The sequence below is a fragment of the Pempheris klunzingeri genome, chromosome 12 (assembly GCF_042242105.1).
Source record: "Pempheris klunzingeri isolate RE-2024b chromosome 12, fPemKlu1.hap1, whole genome shotgun sequence".
NCBI classification, from domain to species: domain Eukaryota; kingdom Metazoa; phylum Chordata; class Actinopteri; order Acropomatiformes; family Pempheridae; genus Pempheris; species Pempheris klunzingeri.
This window is the reverse complement of record NC_092023.1, coordinates 17,015,236-17,033,443: the sequence shown is the minus strand read 5'-3', so window position 1 is coordinate 17,033,443 and position 18,208 is coordinate 17,015,236. Positions and strand designations below refer to the sequence as shown.

The window sequence follows — 18,208 nt, the reverse complement described above, 5'->3', positions numbered from 1 at the left end:
AAGAAACCAGTTCTGACCACTTCGCACCAGTTGAATTAACACAAACCAGTAAACATCACTTTCAGACCAGTACTAATAAGTAGAGGCCAGTTTTAGTCCATCAGAACCTGTGAAACGCATTAAACGTTGGTATCTGTCAATGTAACTAAAATCACATAATGAACAACTACATTACCCAGAATGCCCGTATAAACAATAGCTCAAAGATAAAAAATGAGAAAAGGATGAGAGCAGAAAAGAAGACAGGAAAGAAAGAGGGAGGCAGAGGGATGGAACTACAGGAGGAGAAGAAGACGACAAAGAAGTGCAGAAGAAGAGAATGAATGGATGGGGCTACAGAGGGAGAAAAAATGGAGAAGGCTACAGGAGATGAAGAGAAAAGATGAAACACATTAGCGAGGGAATGCATGAGTAAAGATGGAGTGAAGGAATGTGAAGAGGAAGGAAAAAAACAAGGGATCAGAAGGCAGGCGGAGGAAAGGAGTACTCGAGATAAACAGCGGAGGTCAAGAGGACTCTTCAGAAGCCGTCCTGATACGTCCATCTCTCTGAGGAGGAAGAGGAGGAGGAGGAGGAGTGTTCAGACAGACAGATGATTCATAATTCACTAAACACCAAATATGAAAGGACAGCTACAGGAGCCCTGACAGGACATTTTGGTTCAGTGACACCCATTCTGCAAACTGACTGCTTGTTCACGTCAGACTATCTTGGCTTGGATGCTATAAAATGTACATTAATTGATTTTCTGGCTGTAGCTGAGGTGTTAAGCCACCCTCATCGTGACATCTTATCTCATGAACAATTTAGTTAGTAATTTACCCACATGCACTGGAATACGAAGCATTTTCTGTGTGAAATACTACCACAACCACCACTAGTGTGAGCAATGCCTCTGCTGCTTTTCTCCTGGTGGTGAATGTTTTATTCCATCTGAGTGAATGAATGTTTTATGATGTTAGAGAAAGTGCCTTTGTTTCAGGCCGGCTGGTCCACCTCTATAATACAGCAATAATAAAAGCTCACAATAAAAACACAGACGGTTAATGTCGAGGTTTAATTATCTGAATGTTGTGTTCAAGAAAGCATGGCTTTTTACCCTCCGTACTCATTCTGTATACCCATGAGCCTCTGCTGCTGCTGTTATGAGGAAGAAGCCAGTAAGAGACGAAACATCGGAGCTGTAACACATTCAGAAACACGCTGTGTTTTCTAATCAGACGCCGTTTCACGTGACTGTTAATGATGAGTGTGACCCTCGCTAGCAACGGAAAATGGCCAGCTAGCTAAAATAAAAGTGATAGCTGGATACAGTTTGTCAAATACTGATCTGTTACGCAGAATTAACTGACTTGTTGGTGAATATTGTATCATGTCACAGCATATTGTGGCTCAGTTGTACAGAAGCACTGTGGATGGATTGATGTAACAAGGGGCCAAGGAGCTACGCTCACACAGAAGGTGAAAAACAAAGATGGCCGTCAGCCAGCATCCTGTTTACTGTTTATATGCAGCAACATTTGTACTAAAAAAAAAGAGGTTAAAAAAAAAAAGCAGACCTTGGTGAGATCCTGGGTGGAGGCGTATAGGGCTGTAGAGCTGGAGCTGAGGGAACTTCAGGTAAAGAAGTTTATTCACAGGTGCGTCTTCCTCGGTCATCGCGGTGACGTCAGATAGCAAACCAAAAAAATTGTTACGATTCATTCACAGAACGCCTTCAGAACGTATCACACACTGGAACAGACCTGGTCCAACTGCCCCACACTGCGATAAATCCAGATTAGTCCCATCAGTCTTCACTGAGAATCAGCTGAACAGCCAGTCTTAACTTTTGAGTTTTACTGGAGGAGCCCTAAATTATTTACAACTTTAATTTGATCAGAAAGAAAACTGGAGGAATCTCTACAGCATGAAGCCTCAACGTGCAGCCATGAAAGCAGCACAGAGAGTAGACAGAGGCCACTGCTGCTTTACAGAGCAGTAAAGTGTGTGTGTGTGTGTGTGTGTGTGTGTGTGTGTGTGTGTGTGTGTGTGTGTGTGTGTGTGTGTGTGTGTGTGTGTGTGTGTGTGTGTTGGGTGGGGATTCGGTCTCTGGCAACCGGATCTGTGGAGAACTGGTTGTTCTCACTGATAGAAGCAGGACGGATCACAGAGCAGGAGGGCGGAGCGGCTGGGAGAGCGCCAAGGAGTGAGTGGGTGGGTGGGGGGGGAGAGGGAGGGAGACAAGTTGTTAGTGTTTACCCTCTTCTTCTTTCAGTCCCTGATCATCCTCTCATTTCCCCACCCAGTTTTTAACCCTTATCCCCTTCCGATCTAAAAACCTCCCCCCTCCATTGCTCCCTCCAGTAACTCCCCTCTTGTAATTCTCTCCTCCACCCTCTTCACTACCGCCTTCTTTTCCTCTCTGCACTCCACCCATCCTTTTCCATCTTTAACAACACGTCATCCTCTTCCTCTTCCAAATCACCTTTTTCTCCCCCCCTCCCTTTTCCTCTTCTTCTCCCTCTTCCTCCTTGTCGTCCTTTCATTCCCTTTTCTTCCCCCCTCCACCCTGCACTCTTTAGTCATAATTGTCAGTGAGGCTAATCTGACACACACACACACACCCTGCAAAACCACATGACCCACACAACCAGATGTGTTTTGTACAACACGCACACAGACACACACACAGACACACACACACAGACACACACACACAGACACACACACACACACACACAGACACACACACATACACACACACACACACACACACACACACACACACACACACACACACACCCTTCAGATGACCGTCTGAACAACCCTGCAGATGTTGGCTCTCTGTTACAAACTGCTGCAGACCAAACTTTCCTGCCTTGCCTCACCTCTTTTAGCCGCTCAATCTATTATCCGACCTTTCCCCCCTTTGCTATTTTTTTTGTTATAAAATCTGTGACCTGCACTAATGTATGGAAGGTTTCTTTTTCTACAGTTTCAACCTTGAACTGCCAGCAATATCTCACAAAACCTCCCACTTTTTTTTATGTATGGCGCCCAAACTCTTTGTGTAGCATTTATGTATCAAAAGTCTTCAAAAACTCCACTTTAATGATGTAAAGCTTCACGTTTACTCTGCGTGTCACAGTTATGTGACACAAAACCTGTCAGTCTGAACACAAAGTGATTTAACATCCATTCATCAACTCTCACTTTATTCTTCAGAGGACCAGACTGACAACGTTACCCTCCCATCGTTGGCAGGAAGTGATGTCATTCACAGTCGACCAGGAGGGAGGGTGCTGTTCAATACTCACTGAGGCTTAAAAAAAAAAATTTTTTAAAAAAGAGACCGACGTAACATCTAAACAAAATAAAACCAAAACTAGACTGACACAACATTAATCTGCTACTACAGAGGAAACCTCTTAAAGTTATCACTATAAGCGCATGATTATTAGAACCATTTTTTCCTTTCCTTTTTTCCCCTCATGCAGATACCATCTAATTGACATTAATATAATTATAAGACAAATATAAAAGGTAATGAAACAGTTAGATTCTATATTCATTATGATATTCATAACTTGATCAGGCACGTTTTCTCTGTGTGCATTTATTTGCTGCCTCCATCATTCATCTCACTCGTTTTTGGAGTCCACCGCACGAGGTCACCTGAGGAACGCCAAGTGTCATTGCTGCATCTCGTCAGCTCGTTTTTGGGCACTTTTTTGTGAAAAGCGTCATGGTGACGATGGTTATAAAAAGGACTTTGTCTTTTACCGTCATGACTTCAATGAGTGCGCTCAGTATATGAAAAGCACAACAGATCAAATACACATTGACAACATGCTAACAGCACATTAGCCACACACAAGCATTTTGTGTGAAAAATCAGCACATTCTTAGTTGTTTAATAACAAGTTTGCATGTGGTTAACATGTTGCTAATGTTATGTTAACGTGTTGAAAAAAAATCATGTGTATTTGAACTGTTGGGCTTTCCGTACATTTGAAGACATATTTTTCTACACAAATCTGATCACAGCACATACGTTTATTATTGATGTATTTTAATGCACTAGCCTGAGAGGAGGTCACTTAGCAGAATATAAATATTACATTTTGCTCATTAATCAATTAAAGCACTGATCTGCTTGACATGGTAGACATGATGTGCATTATTATGTATTGTGTGTAATCGTAGTAACTTATTGTAGTGTTTAATGTAGTAGAGATCTACTGAAGTATTAGTAGCACGAGTAGACGCAGCAGTAGAAGCAGTTCTGCTCAGCTCTGTTGGTCTGTTGGGGGCTTTAGCTTTGGCAGTAATGTGAGCTCAACATTCATGCCAATAAAGCTTTTTGAATTTGACACAAAAAAAAAAACAAACATCCAAAATATGATTTTCATTGACAGAAATATTCAAAATATCTGTTTAACACTTCGGCTCCCAGCAGACCAAAAATAGCACGGACAGCATATGAACACACACACACAGACGTACACACACACACACACACACACACACACATACACACACACAGTACGCAAACTCTCGGCTCTTCATAGCCCAGATTGGAGGGTCGGCTGTGTCGTCATGGTGATCCATCCCATCATTTCACCCTGGCCAGCTGCCAGACGCGCTCTCTCTCTCTCTCTCCCACAATCCTGCCCAGCTCATGCAGCAGTGCATTGTGGGATGTCAGATCTAATCTATTCCACAGGACGTGTGTGTGTGTGTGTGTGTGTGTGTGTGTGTGTGTGTGTGTGTGTGTGTGTGTGTGTTCACAGTAACTGTAGTTCTTTTGTTCCAGGGTCTGTGTCCTGCTGTGAGTGTTAAAGTGGGATCAAACACATTCCTCAACAGTGCAGGTTCAGGACTGACCGCCCACCTGCCGCACTGACTCACCAGTCTGTCTGCCTGTCTGTCTGTCTGCCTGCCTGCCTGTCTGTCTGCCTGCCTATCAGACTAACACACAGTCAAACACAGATGTACCTCTGCATAGGCAGTAATACTCAAAAAGGCCAAGGAGATGGGGAGACGATGAAGCAAAGAGGTTCCTGGGAAATGTAGTATCTTTTTAAATGTGGTAGGGCAGCTTTGGCTCAGGTAGAGCGGGTCATCTACTGAGTGTGTGTGAGAGAGAACAGTCTCCTCCTGTCCAGTCAGGTGCCTGTGAATGTAGTAGTAAGTGCAGTCCATTTAGAAAAAACAGAGCAGCTTTGATGAATTATCTTTTGATGTGTTTTCTGCAGACCTAACGATGAGAGAAATTAGCTAGACTGGGGACAGACAAAACTGTTCTAGGTGTTGCTCTGCTGTCTGAGAACTAAACAGATCAGCATGTTAACATCTACTGGATGTCAGTATGTCGATGACGTAATGTCTAACTGCATATCAAACTTTAACATACTAACACATACTCTGTAGTATTACAGTACAGCATTATAGTATTATACGTGTTGTATGGTAGTATTTATGATAGCTACCTGGCTAAGGTTTTGCCTGGCAGCACCTCCATGTTGACAGTGATTGGTTTAGAGGTATCCTGTCATCGCCTCATTTGTCTACTTTACCTTTGACATTGCAGCTGTTGTTTGGCGCTGAACGCTGAATAAAAAGTCTACGTATTCAACTGTTTCTATTCACAAAGAAACATTTTAAGATTCAGCTTTAAGTGTTTTGTGAATTGATGTTGAATCATATCACAGGAGTCTCAATGAATCAATGAATGAGCCGAGTATTTTCCCAGAGCAAATTACACTGAGCTCAAAGGTACGTCTGACAATCAATAGCATTCAACAGTGTTCAACAGTGTTAAATAACTTCTGAATCAGGAAGGACACAGACAGTGACACAAAGAGCAGGACTGTAACAGTCATCTGTAAGTGTGTGTGTGTGTGTGTGTGTGTGTGTGTGTGTGTGTGTGTGTGTGTGTGTGTGTGTGTGTGTGTGTGTGTGTGTGTGCAGATCCTTTTGAATGTGCATTCGGTCAAGGACATGTGACCCCTCCCACTCCCTGTCCAATGTCATCAAACTCATTTCCCATGATGCCAAATGTGTCAGGGGGTATTTGTGGGTAAGGAATACGCTGGTGTAAATCTCCTTAATATGCACACACACACACACACACACACACAAACACACACACCTTCTGCAGCTGTGTATCTGAAGTCGCTCACAGATAGAAAACAATGATTTCTCTACTATTCAGATTTGTTTTATGTTCCACTGACAGGTCACGTCTTAGTTAGCATCAGCACAGAATGTTTCAGTGTCTATGAAACGATAATTCTCACTTTCTTTGGCAAGATACAAATCCGACCATTAATAATCACAATTTTTCTTCCACCAGATCCGCTACTGTGAAAACACATTTTTAAGTAACAGGATGAATAAAATATGTTTGATTTGGAGATTTTTATTCATTATTTCTCTCAATTATTTGTTTAATATAAAAACTTAATATAAAAACATTCAGATACTTATAAACACTCTCAAAGTAAAAGCTCATTTTACTGTTTAGAAACCTTAAACTCAGCAATGAGAATCACAGGAATGTGTTTCTGCAACACAAGGTATTTTCAAAGCATTTTTTTCACCTTTAGAAAACACATCTGTACAGATTGATTTGTTATGAAAATACAGATGTAGTTCGACCAGCAGCTCAGCTGCGTGCACGCGCATAATATTGTCATACATGATGTCACTACAGGTCGTGTTACATCTCTGCCCTGGAGACGGGAAGGGTGTAGGTCAATGATGTAAGCCTCTCTATCATCATAGCAACACTGAAAAAAAGCAGCTGAAGTCAACTCTACTGAAAATATGATCCGAGTTTCCAGGAATCCTCAACAAGAAACCATCGAAGCAGAGACACGCTCAGAAATCTTACAAGTTTATCTCTGTAGCGATCCTTGTCAGACACTTAGAATAACAATCTGAGCCTGTCGGTGGCCAAAACAAACACTTTTGGTGGACGTACTTTGATCTACTGGACCAATTCCAACACTTTTTGTACCTACAGGTCACAGAATAGACACCAGAATATGAACAAACAGAGCCCAGGTCTAAAAACACAGGAGTGACCCTTAAAACATGTTATTCCTCCACATTCAGACAAAGTGGGACGATGAGTGTGGGAACAATGTTTGCTTTGCAGCCATTTGTGTCTCAAAAACGCTGTTAAAAATCAAGCATACAAACGCTATTAATGTGGAGCTAAAACAGCTAAAACAAGAAGGAAAGGATGCAGTTTCAAACGTATCCAACACACACACACACACACACACACACACACACACACAGATAACTGATGGAGAAAGGTTTGTTGAGCAGTGTGAACGCAGCCTCAGATCACTAGAGAACAGACAGTTTGCAGCCCAGAGGCTGCGTCCCAGTTTCAGCTGATCACTCATTTCCTCTCATTCACTGCCTGTTGACCCCACCCTCACTGTAACAGCAGCACCTCAGGGTGTACACACGACATACACACACACACACATACACACACCTTGTACTCTAGAACATTTCCATTTCATGCAACTTTGTACTTCTTCACTACATGTTATTGTACTTTTTACTCCACTACGTTTATCTGACAGCACACAGAGAGTACTTGCTGATTATACTGACACACTCTGACTCCAGTCAGGGTTTGAATGAATGAATGAATGACTTTTACTTGTAACAAAGTACTTTCATAGTTTGGTGTTAGGACTTCACGGTCACACACTTCCACCACTGACACACACAGCTACAACCGACCCCAGAGGGCCAAGTGACAGAGCAGAGCTTCACCCTCTATTCACATTCTGAGTGTGCCGTCCTCTGAGCTCCATCATCACTCATTTCCCATGATACTAAGCAAATTGGGAGGCCCAACCCCTGCTGTACACATCCTGGGATTTGAACCGGCAACCTGAACACAACACAACCCTGCTTCTGCCATTTTAGGATACCACAACACACACACACACACACACACACACACACACACACACACACACACACACACACACACACACACACACACACACACACACACACACACACACACACACACACATTCCTAATAAATGAAATGTTCAGAGGTCTCCAGATGTGGTCAAACAACACGCCACCATCTGTAGTAAGTATGTGTGTGTGTGTATGTGTAAGAGAGAAAAACGCCTGTGGCTGAATGGAAATCAAATTAAAAGGAGTTCTGCTGAAGGTCAACACAAAGGGTGTGTGTGTGTGTGTGTGTGTGTGTGTGTGTGTGTGTCCCATCTGACAATTTAATGTAAACACGTGGACAATACGTCACATTACTATCTCAGTCTGACACACTCACTCACACACGTCTCTGTGTATTAAGTGGATGGACATGATGTGATTTGCTGGCTGTTTGACTATAACCACACTGAGTGACTGACTGACAACAACAAACAAGTCGATGATTAATGAGCTGGAAAAGTAACAAAAAAAACTCTTTTTTTAAAAAGACTTTTCTACAATTAATCTGCAGAATAAGACCCTCCAAATTATTGATTTAATATCACGTAAAACAAAGAAAAAACAGTAGGCCCTCACTGTAGGGGACATTATTTTACAAGCAGCTTCCATACTTGGAAGTCTTGAACATTTTTCACTATTTTTGTTTTTTAAAGACCAAACGACTGATCCAGACAATAATCAGGAAACAAATCAGTGACGACAATAAGCGACTGGAGTCTTTTGACCTTTTTGAAGCTTCCTCGAGAACAAGATCCAGGTTTTAGTCTCTGCTCCTGAAGTAAACTTACAAACACTCACAGACTTCAGCTTCATCAAAGAGAGATTTTCTCTGTGATATGTCACACTAAAATAAATAACTTTGGATTACTGGTCGGTACATATTGGGAACAACGCAGCTGCCATTGCCCCTTCAACCCGATCATCTCTGTTTTCACTTTCCCCTCCAACTGTTTCTGGGAGGGTTTTGCCGCCAGTCAGCAAGGGACCAATGGATAAAGACAAACTCCTTGAGTCAAACAGGATTATCATTAAAGTCCAATTTGCTGGCCAGTTGAAACTCAGTTTGCGTGTTTAGATTTTTTTCCACCTCTGCCCCTGCAGCCACCTTCATCTGTCGGGAATAAACCAACAAATCTGAGCAGAACGCCTTTTTGGAAAACATGTAATCGGAAAACGCTTCCCGCTGCAAATTAGTGCAGAGTCTTCATAAACACTCTGTTTGCATATTTTATTCATGAGGTATCACGGGTTTGTAACTGCAGCTTATGTAGTTTTTCTAACTCGGATGGAAATTCACATGAACATTTATGAGCTGAGCAGCTTTCATGATCAGTTTGGCTCTCTGAAACCTTTTAGAAATCCATTTCTGATCTTATCAAACACATGCGGAGAGAGCACTCTCAGCAGCTCGCAACACCTCAGGGACGATTTATCAAGCCCGACGCGTGAAAAGAAGAAGAACAAATAGTTCTATGTGTGTTCAACCCCTGCTGAGGTTAAACCTGTTCCCCATCCACACACACACACACACACACACACACACACACACACACACAAAAGGCTGAAAAGAAACAGAACCACAGTTCAAACACACCTCAGAAAGTCCAGTGTCTTGTCTGCACACTTCACAGATGAAATGATAAAATAACCAAATGGCAGGGTCTGTTTTTGGTAAAACCAGTGAGTTAAAATCGAGAAACACTTATCATCATCGTCATCATCATCATCTTCATCATCAAACTGAAGAAAAGATTCTGTGAATCTGGATCCCTATATGACTTCTTGTCCATGTTGGCATTAAAGCCTTACACAAACACTAATGCTTCACTTTAAAAACTTTACAGAAAGGCTTTTAAGACTTTACATTAATTCTTTCCTTTGAAGACTTTACTCAAATACTTAATGTCACAAATATTTTACTTTGAAAGCATTACACAAAATCCCAAACAAACATGGACAAAAAGTCCTAAACATGGTCAGTATGAAGGAAAGCTTGAACATCTACAGGTCCACGACAACTGAGTAACTTCATGTGCTGATGAAGACCATGTGATATGGTCAAAAGCTGTACAATAAGTGGGTAAGTTGACTTTGAACTGACACCGCGGTCAAGACTGAAGTGTCCAGCTCCGCTCTGATGGATTAGTGTTTGACAAAACCTGCAGTGTTTTGATGAAGTTGATGGTCGGCTCTATCAGACTTCTCTATATTTAGCTGAAGCTTTGCCGCTGGGAAAAACCTCCTCCTCCTCCTCCTCCTCCTCCTCCTCCTCCTCCTCCTCCTCCTCCTCCTCCCCCTCCTCCTCCTCCCCCTCCTCTCTGTCGCACTGTTCCACTTCCTATCTGCTGGACATTTTCCAGAACATTCCTCCCTGTCTCTCCTCTTCCCTCCTTGCAGGGACATTTGTTCAGCTGGTCGGTTTAACTCCTGTCCTCCTTTTCCCTCCCTCTACTCACTCCTTTATCTCTTCACCTCCTCATTCTTCGTCCCTTTATCATTGCTGCACCGGAGGTATCTCCTCCCAAATAATCCTCCCATCATTCTCCTCTTGCCTTTTCTGGTTTAGTTTTATTTTTTCTCTCCTACAGAACAAAACATTGACAGCAAATAGTTTTCAATGTAGTTTTTGTTGGTAAGAATTTAGCCTCCTTTCTCCATCATTCTCTTTCCTTCCGTCTCTCCTCTTTTCTCCCTCAATCTCATCCCTCCTTTACTCTGCTCCTGTATCTCTTCTCCCACCGCCTCCTGTTTTCTCCCTTTCGCCTCACACCCTTCCACCACGCCCCTCTTCTCCCCCTTACCTCCTCCCTCCTGGCTTTCCTCTCCTTCCTCCCCTCCCTTCATCCATCACTCTCTCCCTTGCCTCCCTCCTCATCCTCAAGGCCTCAAGATGAAGTTTTCTCCTCCTCTTCCATCCAAACTCTTTCAGCTTAAAGTTTAAGCCTCAAAGCCATGAGGGAGGAATGGAGATGAGGTATAAACCAAGTCTGCTTCACAGTAAAATCCTTGAAACATCTTCAGCTGCATTTGTACTCTAGTTTTTCATTTTCTGGATTTTATTTTGAAATTATACTTTGATTAATTTTAGTGAGAGAGACACACTACGCCCAAATTTGAGGAGAAAGAGGTTACAAGAAAATGTAAAAGTGAGGAAAGAAGAGAGGGAGGAGAGGCAAGGAGTGGAAGCACAGAGAGAAGGAAAGGAGATTGAAAAGATTAAATTAAAATACTAAAATAAAAGAGATGTGTGGTAAGGAAGGATGGTATGAGAGAGAAGAAAGGATGGAATAAAGGTACGAGAGGGAAGAAAGGAGGGTCTGCAGTTGGGGAGGAGGACAAGAAAAAGGACGACAGAAATACTAACAACTGGCCTCGTTTCTGAAAATACAACTCTGGCACAGCTCTCTGTCTTAAAGGGGCAATACACCACACCTCCAATTTTATGACCTTATCTTCAGTCAGTAATCACCTGTCAATCAAACAGTGTGGGGGTGGGGCTTTGACGCCTACTTTCTTTGGATTATGGCTCAAATTCTTTACCAGAAACCTGAACACATTCTTGCTTTCTACTGTTTGTCTCACAGTCCCATGTGGGACCAGCTGTCACAATAGATTAGTTTATTTGGAGACTTGTATATCGCAGTTTTCTTTTCTTATTAGCAGGTTTCAGTCACAGTTTGGTTAGGTTTAGGGAAAGATGGTAGCTTGGGTTAAAAGTCAAATATAAAAAGGCAGGGTACACTAAACACAAAATATCTTCTGTCCAACATTCACCTGCAGGTGTAAATAGACACACTGGCTGCTGACACCTAGGTGCAAATAGCATCTGGCTAAAAAATAATCCTGGTTTTAGCATTATACCTGAATCTCATAGATTATAGTTCAGTGGATATAACCCACTGAAACATCTCAGGTACACCAAACTTTTCTTTACCTACAAACCTTTTAAGGATAAAAGCCTGAGGTTTGCAGATGATTACAGGGCTGGAGAAAAAACAAAGAATAAGAAAACTAAGCATTTTGTAACACAAACTGATTTTTCCTGCTCTTGTCTAGTGAAACAAGACAATCTTTGCCCTCTTTGGGCCTCTAAAGCTTCTTCAAATGAAACCATCTGAGGGGGAAATATTTCAGTTTGTTTGAACAGCTCACAAGTCGCGCTCACACGGAGGCCACAGTCTGTGAAGAGGAGACACTGCCTCATTTCAAGGGGTCACAAGCCAGGGATTAAATGGAAATCGACCATTTCAATCAGCTTTGTATCATTAAAATGTGGGTTCTTTATGCAAATGAACAATGTTTAACTTTCCTCCATGATGCCTGCACCCAGAGCTGCCCTCTCATGTGTCAGGCCGTTTGAACTACAGATTGTAAGAAAAGGATGTTAACAGTTTCTTGCTGGAATCAGACGCTCAGGGCTCAAACACAGCACTGAGGAATAACAGCGTCTGGAGGAGGAGCCGATAGTCGAGCACCGCCAGCCGCTGAGGACAGCAGCAGTGCATTCTGGCCGTTGTAGGGCTTCTACCTTTTAACTAAAAGGGGAATACCACAGCTCTTTTTCTCTCTCTTTTATCTGCTAATGTTGCACCAGTTCTAACAATATACAATGAAAAGCACATCTCTCCAGTGGTGAAATGCTTCTTAAGGAGAAACTTGGGTCACAGATGTGAAAGCTCAGCTGAAGTGCATTATTCCCAAACACAACTGAAAACTTAATACGTGACCTTCACTCCTCACAGCACAACCAGAACCAGAATTAATCTCCTTTAAGTTAGTCCTAAGTGTCCTGAGATTCACTAATAACATTTTTAGATTAAAAAGAAAAATTATTACATTCAGAATCTAAAAACTTCATCTTTGGCCACTGAGAGACAAAAATCTAATTTTTGAGAACTGAAAGTGTCTGGGCTCCGAGGGTGCATAAATTATTAGAAATTAATTTATTTGTCCATCAAAATATAACAAGCCATCAAAAATTTTGTTGATGGATTCATCATTTAAAGTGTTTTTAGCTTCTCTGTAATGTGAGGACCTTGTTTGTCGGACAAAAAAAGATGTCGGACCTAAAAAAAAAAAAAAAACCTTCCTCAGTTTTCCTCACTATGATTGCGCCCTCCGTTCCACCATGACTGGACAAACCCTGCTCAGTGAGGACAGAGAATCTGCACACAGGTGGATCAAAGGCATTTTAAACACCTGATTTTCTTTCTTCACCGCGTGTCTGATCACATGACCGCAGCTCCTCCTCCCCGTCCCTACAATGAAGCCAGACACCCCCCCACCCTTGTCCTCCTCTCTGCAAACAACCAGACCTCTGAGACACACACTCTGTCGACAGCGTCCTGCACTAATTAATACAGCGATACACTCACAGATCTGTTTACAGGAGCGGTGGAGCGAGCTCAAAAGAGGAAAAAACTATGTGAGAGACAGAAACAGAGACAGGGAGCGAGGAAAGAGAATCACTTCGACAAATAGATCAGACTTAGTTGCACGACATGACTGTGAAGACAGATTCAACAACAATTTGAGCCAATCAGCACTGGGTCCAGCTGAGTCACAGTGAAACTTTGACTCAGCGAGGTGCAGTATAAAGTGTCCACTAAAAGTAAAAGAAACAACAACAGGACATTCTGTGATACTGGTGCAGATATGATACCTCACTTTGACAAATTTTCTCTTTTAACAAAAGAAGCCAAAACTGTCATATGACAAAATTGTCATAATAAATAACGGTACATTCAATACTTAACACCGCAACATACACAGTGTAATAGTAAGTTCCTAATTGTTCTTGGTTGCTGCAGCGGCTCTGTGGCGTCTTTCCAGGGACAGTTTTGTGAATTCCTCAACCTAGATCTAGATCTAGATCTTTGTCTAAAACAGGTAAAATTATGATTTAAATCAGGAGCGATCTGCTCAAAGAATAAGTCAGCATGATAATGGATCCAACAATACATTCAACCAGGCTCAATACTCAACTGGTAAATGTTCATCAGCAGTTAAGAGCTTTAACTGTTGTCCTCAAGTCGCTCATATTCTTGGATGAAAATCACAGTCTAGTTTTAACACAGCAGATTTTTTAACTTTCAGAAAAACATATTTATTTTTTTTATTTCATTTATTTTTTTCATGTGCATGTGCAGGTTTTTCGACTTCCAGTGCTTCTCCAAAAGTTTGTTATGTAACCAGTACAGATGTGAGCTCCTTCGCTGCCTCCTCTCTCATGCAGAGAGCTGAAGAAACGCGACATGAGCAGTTCACAGCGCCATGGCGAAGCTGAAAGCTCAGGACTCTGGGACGATGATTTGCAGCTCAAACCTCCGCCTGCGTAATGCCCACTGGGCCGAGCCAAACCTACACCGTCATCCTCGCCGCTGGGGTGTTACCGGAGGAAAGGAAAAAAAGCTGATATAGAGCCAAAAAAGCACCCGGCAGCACCACTTGTGCTTCCTGCAGGAGCATCAGCCTACTTAAAACACCCCTGCAGATCATTAACAACATTCAAACCTGCTGATGGAAACTGACTGAGTGGATATGAGTCAATAAATAATTCAAATGAATAGTTGCAGGTCAAAGGTTGGACACCTAAAATTGGAGGAAACAGGTCCGGAATGTGTTTTTATAGGTGCTGCGTACGGTGTTTTAAATTAAAACCACATTTCCCATAAACCCCACCCTGCTCTCTTTTCCATCTATTTCTGGCGTTGATTCATTTCATTTTATGGAGCCTGTAAACACGAACAGCAGATCTGACCACGCTGCGAACGTCACATGGAAACTACTAAACTAAACTGCTTGTAGAAAGTCCTGCACTGGATTTAAAGATGGTTCCTCTTTTGTTCCATAAAGTTCAGAAGAACGAGGCCAAAGGGGGAGACGATCAGTTTGCTCTAAGACATGAATTCAGCCACATCTAAAGATAAAAACATTCCTTTGTAGCCATGGTTAAATGTCTCGCTCACATATGTTCTGCACGAGCCACCACTAGCATTACACACCTGCTGAACTGAATTGAATTGTGGGTAATGGAAGCAACAATATCTCTGGTTTCGCTGCATCCGTTTATTAAACTGTCCATCGTGAGTCTGACGCTGTTGTAGGAATGTGATGCTGAATCTGTGGAACAGTTGGGCCGAGGTAAAAATGTCCGGTTTTGTAATAAGCCTCAGACCAGGCCGAACCAGGCTGGTGATACCTCCTCACTTTACCTCCAGGTGTCGCACATGACTCAGACGCTCCCGAGGGGAACATAATGACAACCAACGATTGAGGGAGTTGCGGCGTCACAATCGCGACAGCTGACCTGAGGGACACTGCCATGGGGGCTGACAGTGAGATCCAGTCACCGCCGTGACTTTTTTCTTGCTGCGTTGGGTGCAGTTTTTGTTTTCTTTGACACTAACTCATCCATGTGTTGCCTTTTAACCACCCCACAAAAAAAAAACACACTGACTTTACAGTACACACCTTTGATTGGTCCATTTGATCTCCTTGTCACCAACCTCGGCATTAAGCTGCCAACAGTGTGTCACTCAGACACTAGTGGCTCCATTTACAGTCTAACCGAACACAGTATTGGGTTCTTCACATTGCCATATTTCCCAAGTTAGACTTTGTGTCTTTGTTAGACTTCGATTTCACCGATTGATTTAGGGACACACGTTTGGGTGGACGGAGAGGTATTGCGATGTTCTGTAGCGGGTCGGCTCGATTTGTTGTATTCCACACTGATGCAATAAATCTACAGCCAACTGACGACACCAAGTGTCAAGACAGTTTAAAGTGCAAACAGTCGGCCACACAATCAAACACGCCTTTGATTGGTCTGCGGAAATTAGTCACCGACCTCCAGGGACCATTTAAACTGTAAGTTCCAAGTCCAAAGATTTACACAAAGAGCAGAGCTTAAAGTTAAAACCAAGATCTGAATGTTTGACCTCCACCGTGGCGTCCTTCAGCTTTGAGTCCCTGACCTTTGACCCCACCCGTGTGGACTGGGCATAAAATCAAACAAATTCACTACGAACATTAACGCCATTTAACATTTTTATCCTCAAAATGATCTTTCTAAGAACTCACTGACATCCCGGGGATTAAGCGTCATCATAGATGCTGCGTTTTACTGCATTGTGCTGGCGGAGCGGCTGGAGAACGAGCCGACACCTCGCCGTCACATTCTAACGGCTCGAGTCAACAAGTGGCCAAATGTTTCCCAGTTGCTGCATCAAAAGAAACGGAGAGAGAGAGAGAGAGGGGTGGGGGAGGATGACGGAGGGGGGGACGATGACAAGAGAGACGCTGAGGTGAGAAAGAAGATAAAGAGGAGATAAGTAGAGGAGTGAGGAGGAGGATGGGAGGGTGAGGAAAAGGTTAAAGAGGAGAGGACAGAAGAAGAGAAGCGGAAAATGAGGAGAAAACAGGGTGGGAGGAAAACAGACGAGAGAGAGAAAAGAGGAGGAAGATTAGGAGGGAAAGAGGGGAAAGTAATGGGAGGGAGGGAGGAGAGAGAGCAGCAGGCCAGCCTGTATCTGATTACATAATTGCTCTACAGGATTTGAAACGGGGTCTGCGCAAAAAAAAAAGGAAAAAAAGAAACGCCTCAAAGCAGCAGCGTTTTCACTGTCACAGAACAACTAAAGTGACCTTAAAATACATTTTAAAATGTGCCAAATCACTGCAGGGACGTTAGAGCCAAATCACTGCGACACAAAAGAGATAAAAAACTAACAAAAAGTGCAAAAAAATCACAATAATCTCTTTATTTACGACCAGAGGAGGACTCATGAGGACTGGGTCTGGACAGATCCATTATTGAACAGCAGCGACGTCAGAGGAGCTAAAACAGACCTTAAACTACACAGAAGGTCACTGCAGAGTCCCTGAAGGGGTGTCAGAGGAGCATTGTGGGAATATTCTGGTGATTTTGCTCTGAGGTCAGCAGAGGCTACCACGCCTGCACCACCTCCACCATCATCATCATCATCATCATCAACATCAACATCATCATCTCCATCATGGAGATCAGAAAAACACCCTCCATCAGTTTAGAGCTGTAAAACACTGTGAGGCTGCACAGCTCACTACAACAACAACAACAGCAACAACCAGCAGCAGCTCTGGCGCACTAAAACAAGCACACACACACACACACACACACACACACGGTGTAGATCAGGGGGGAAACAGAGGGACACAGCCGAGGAAGGAGGTCGCTGTCCGGCTTCTCTCTGCGCCAAAAAGCCGCTGCTGCACCGCAGTGGAGATCCTGCGGGTTTAACTGGGAGCAGTTAACCCGGGATATCACAGTGGAGGGACACACACACACACACACACACACACACACACACACACACACACACACACGTCCCCGCCACGGTCGTCGTGGATGTGGATGCTTCCCCGTGCAGCCACGGAAACAACGAAACACAAATCCGTGCGGAAACATGAAACAGCAGCAGGATAAACAACACAGCTCGGCCCGGCTCGGCTCGGCTCGGCGCGGGTCCTCAACTCACCTGGAGGCCGACAGAAGCGCAGCAGAGTCCCGCTCGGAGTGGAGGACGGACGGACGGACTGCTGGGAGCTCGGAGCAAACACGGCGCAGGAGCAGAGAGTCCTCAAATCCACCGATCCTCCTCCCTCTCCTCCTCCTCCCCCTCCTCTTCCTCCCCCCGCCCTCCGCTCTGCCTCAGCGCGGCCCGGACTGCAGCGACCGGGGCGCTCGGTTCATACAGCCCGCAGCACCGGCGGGGCGGCGCTACATAAACAACTGTAGACACAAAATCATTTTTGATCAAAAATCAATCAAACTGAGCTTCGAACTGTAGAAATGCTCTGTAATAAGTAAATGCCCTGCATTCTAATTATTACTTAATTTAAAGTACAAAAATATCAGCATCTGAATGTACTGAAAGTAAAAGTGCTCATTCTGCAGAATAATATATATGATATTATTGGATTCTAACTATTGATCACTGATGTGTTCATCACTGTAATATTGGTGAAGGTGGAGCTCAGTTTAATGACTATAAATCTGGGGGTGAACATGTGAATTTCACCAAGGGATCAATAATGTTTTACCTTTATGTATGTGAGTAGTACTGTGTGTGTAGTGATAATCACCTGTATCATTTGTTGGTTGTATTTTGTATTAATAATCTGGATCTGCTATGTAACTAAAGGTAGATATAGTGGAGAAAAAAGTGCAACATTTGGCTCA

The 18,208-nt window shown here is 43.2% G+C and overlaps 1 protein-coding gene across 1 annotated transcript in view; it reads right to left on the bottom strand.

The window, feature by feature from the left end:
- Positions 1–17,570, bottom strand: part of LOC139210467 (spectrin beta chain, non-erythrocytic 1) — a 122,322-nt gene extending 104,752 nt beyond the window's left edge. Inside the window, exon 1 of the mRNA XM_070840449.1 lies at positions 17,505–17,570. The gene's annotated coding sequence lies outside the window, so the exon portion shown is untranslated. The remainder of the gene's footprint in view (positions 1–17,504) is intronic.
- Between the last annotated feature and the right edge of the window lie 638 nt (positions 17,571–18,208).